Raw genomic sequence first — 4,883 nt, forward strand, 5'->3', positions numbered from 1 at the left:
AATACCTATGATATAAATAAACTGAGTGGGTCAGGTTGGGAAACCTGGTGAGTACATAGGGTTTTCAACCCACAATAATATAATTATTATGTTTAAACAATCAAACAATCAACTCAATTACCCATCCCCATTATGTTCTTTAGTCTTAAGGATCTACCCTAAGAATAAGCTATTCCTCGTTTATTCATTCCTAAGGATCATCCTAACGAATCGGCACGATGTCCATCACTACCAAGGCTTGTAGATTACAACTAATGAACACGTAGTCCAAAACATCTGCTAAACACTTAGTTCAAAAGTAACTTGTGAACACACTTAGTTCAAAATACCTACTGAACACACTTAGTTTAAAAATACCTAGTGAACACACTCAGTTCAAAATACCTAGTGAACACACTTAGTTCAAAAGTACCTAGTGAACACACTCAGTTCAAAAATACCTAATGAGCACCTAGTTCAAAAACACCTACAGGTTATGAGCCTGCTAGCGTTCCATTGACCTGTCTAGTATCGTCCATGGTCGTCATCTATACTCCACTAGATGAATGGATCACTATCAACATTGATGTCTTTCATCGTGTTATCACACAACAACTATTTCATCTACCCATGTTTTACCCAACACATTTTGTAGATATAAAATACATATACAGTTTAAATCATTTAAAACATGTATAAAAATCTTTCACTCAGCATAGACAGCAAGTATTCAGACAATATGCACACATAGCACGTAATTTATATTAAAATACTTCATATCTATGTGTAAGATGAAAAGGACTACGCACTCACTTGATAAGGTGGTGAGTCGGCACTTGGACAACACTTCGTTACTCTTAAAATAATTATCGTTTGACGAAACCTAGTATCATTACCACTAGATTTTAGTCTAACATTAACCGCGACTAACTAATAGTCTAGCTATTATTACTATTATATAAGCGTTAAATAACACTCAATATAACTCATAATAATAGCCCAAATAATTATTTTAAGGTCCTAATAATGCTACTATAATTAATTAGAAGCTATATTAAAAATAGCGCAGGCGTAGCTCACTTACAGCGGATTTTTCGCAAAAAAACTGGGCTTCGTTGGAGCAGCATTCCCGAGCCGAAAGGCTCTTTTCTCAGGACTTCGGGAGCCTCGGGGCTTCCTTCGGGTGCTAGGGGGTTTACCTAGGCTTTTAGGGAGGGTTAAGGAGCTTAGAGAGAGAATGTAGAGAGAGAAAGAAGGTTTGAGAGGCGTGAAGAAATGGCAAGACCCGACACCTCCATTTATAGGGTGAATTCCTGATGGACTCACCGAGTATGAGGACCTACTCGCCGAGTTGGGGCATGTGACAGCCTTCTAGTGGTGCCACGTGTCCAATTCTGGTGGTGCTACGTCACCCCTATCGTGTATCAGCCGTCAAATTTAGAAAATTCATAACTCTCGCATACGAGCTCCGTTTTCGACATTCTTTTTTTTTTTTTATGTAAAATCATGATCTACAACTTTCATTTAGACTCTATCGGCTAATTCTCGGCAAATATCAAATTTAACAGTAGGAGGCATTTAGACTGTTAAATGACCGCGAAGAATTCGTAACTCCTTCATACGGACTCCGTTTTTGTCTATAGTTTTACCGTTGAGTTCCTATTAATGAGATCTTCAACTCTCATTTAGGTCGCATAAGACAAAAACCGCTCGAACTAAAATCGAGTTTCGGGCCGTGCACTGCTAAGCCGAATCTTAGAAAAATCATAACTTCCTCATACAAAGTCAGATTTCGGCGTTCATTTTATGGATGTTTTCGGTTTAACGTATACTACAAATTTGGTTTAGATTGCTGAGGATAAAAGTCGCTCCATCGTAAATTTACTATTTACGCTTCCCAGTGTAGTGCCGGTTTTGCCGTAAAACGTCGACGGGTCATAACTTCTTCGTTATAACTCGGATTTTGGCGTTCTTTATATGTACGGAAACCTTGTAACATATACTACAAGTTGGTTAAGATTATTTATTCTAAATAATCTTTTTCCCAAAAGTCGTTTTCTATACTTATTGCCTCTAAATTGACTAGCCCGGATCTACGGGCGTTACATCGTGAGACATGCCTCTCATGTCATGAGCTTGCGTAGGCACCAAGTCTTCGTATGGTGCTGACACATGGCATAGGATGCAAGTAAAATATCCAAATATAAAAAAATTAGTAACTTTCGCATACAAAGTCCATTTTTGACGTTCTTTATATCCACACATAGGTATTTACAAGCTCCATAACTTTCCTTTTGACCCCAATGGATAATTCTTGACCGATTTTAAACTTAATAGACTGAGAAGATTACAATGTTAACGACCGTGTACATTTCATAACTTCTACATACGGACTCCGTTTTCGACTGTCTTTTTATCGTTGACCTCCTATTAATGAGATCTTCAATTCTCATTTAGATCATTTTGGCTAAAAATTCAGCAATCTAAAATTCAATTTCTGAGTAGTATACTGGTACACAAAAACTTCGAAATATCATAATTTACTCTTACAAAGTCAAATTTCGACGTTCTCTATAGGCACGCTCTAAGTTTAACGTCTACTATGAATTTAGTTTAGAATACTAAGGCTAAAAATTAATTTATCAAAAATTCACTTTTTACGTTACGCAGAGCCATGTCGGTTTAATCGCGAAACTTTGACGTCTCATAACTTATCGTTATAAGTCAGATGTCGACGTATATTACATGTACAGAATCCTTATGACATATACTATAACTTCGGTTAAGATTATTTATCCTAAATAATATTCTTTCAAAAAAAGTAATTTTGAGCACTCATTATCTCTACCGCTGAACTTTTGAACCTGATATGTCGACGTCATCATTGTTCGAAAAGTCAAAGAAGTTAGCATCATCTTCGTTATTGTTCATAATAGGATCAAATTCAGAAAATTGATCTGTTGCATCTTGAAATCCATCAACATTTGATTCGAGGGATGGATGGTTATTCTCCCCCTCAACCTAAGAAGGTTGAATTGGATCAGAATAAAATAGAGGAAGGGTAGGTGTAGGACCATAGACATTGTGAGAAATCAAAGCTTCAAATGATGTGGACGGTCGTGATCGAGATTCCGAGTCAAGAGTAGTTTCTAACGGTCTGAACAGGCTTTCGAATTCAACTTCATGGATGATTTGGGAATTCGGAAACCCAGGAGGTGGAGCTTCAGACTCCATGATATGAGTTGTAACATGAGTTGGACTTGAGTTCCGAACAAAGTTATCATCATAAGTGACGTCAAAGCTTTCTTCATGTACATGAGTTCTACAATTCAGAACTCTGTAGACTTTGGAGTTGGCTGAGTATCCCAGAAACATTGCTTCATTATCTTTTGTTTGAAACTTGGTGAGTTGATCACGATTATTTTTGATAAAGCATTTACAACCAAAAATGTGTAAGAATGAGATACTCGAGTTCGACCTTTCATGGCTTCATACAGTGTCATGTTGAGACGATGATTGATGATTCTTTGGTTTTGAGAAAAGCAGGCAGTGGGCACAACATCAGCCCAAAGACAGGGAGGAAGGTTTGAAAAGTGCATCATCGATCGAGTGGCTTGAACAAGAGTTTGGTTTCTTCTTTTATCACACCATTTTGTTGAGGAGTGTAGGGAGCAGAGAAATTGTGGTCAATGCCTTTGTCAGAGAGGAATTTCTCAATGGAGGAATTGGTGAATTAGGATCCATTGTCACTTCGGATTCTTCGACTGGGTAGTTTGAGAAGAACTCAATTCCTTTGATAAAATTAATGAGTTTAGAGGTTGTTTTGAAGTTTAGCCTATGAAAGAAGACCCAAGTGAACTTTCTGTAGTCATCAACAATCACAAGAATATACTTTTTGTGATGCAGACTTTCTACGGTGGATGGTCCACAGAGATCACTATGAAGAAGTTCTTGTTGGATTAGTTGTGTAAGCCCATAACTATTTTTGTATGTACTTGACCCAATTATGAGCATGGTCATTTTGGGTTGCCTTCACTCATGCATCTTGATAGGATGATAAGAGGAGAGAGAGAGAGAGAGAAAGAGAGAGAGTAGAATTTATTATATGAATAATAAATTGATACTCGAAAATGGTTTTATTAATATATTACAAGTTTAATATATTATTTGGAAATCATATTATTTAATTAGTGTTGATCATAAATTAATTTGGTGATAAAAAAAGACTGATTAAATAAAGGGGACTGATATTGCAATTAACTATTAGTTGCTAGTTGGGCTGATGGACTCCTTAGAGTGGAGTGGACGAAATTGATGGGGAAGCCCATAATATTTCGTCCAAGGGCTCTAAGGAAGGAATCCGTGGGCTACTTAGGCCTTAAGCAGGAATTAGGGTTTCCTTCAAAAACCCTAGCATCCCACACAGCTATATAAGAAACCCTATACACAAGATTTTTGGCCCCATGAGTTCTATGAGAAACCCTAGGCGAAATCCTTCCCTCTCCAAGTCATCTTGTTGCATTGAGTGTTTCTGATTCCATTAGCGGTGCAACATTATTGGCACTAGGCTTTCAGATGTCTAGATCAAGAAGGATTGGGATTGTTATTGCCACATAACAATCAATGTAATGCTTCTAACCCTAATCATATGTCAATTTCAAATTATATTCTTGTTCATAGGGTTTATTGATTTGGTATTCAATGTTGCATGTTCAAATTAGAAAAACCTAGATCAAAGCAATTAGGGTTGCATTAAGACCATAGGAATGATGTTATGCTCATAACCCTTCAGTGGTATCAGAGCCTATGTCGTTTTTCTAGTTGAATAGATGCTAAAGTGAACTGCCAAAGGATCAAAAAGTCGAATTTTTGTTATCTGCGACGCTGACTCGGCGAGTCCATCA

This window comes from Lactuca sativa, chromosome 4, assembly GCF_002870075.4.
Source record: "Lactuca sativa cultivar Salinas chromosome 4, Lsat_Salinas_v11, whole genome shotgun sequence".
Lineage (NCBI taxonomy): Eukaryota > Viridiplantae > Streptophyta > Magnoliopsida > Asterales > Asteraceae > Lactuca > Lactuca sativa.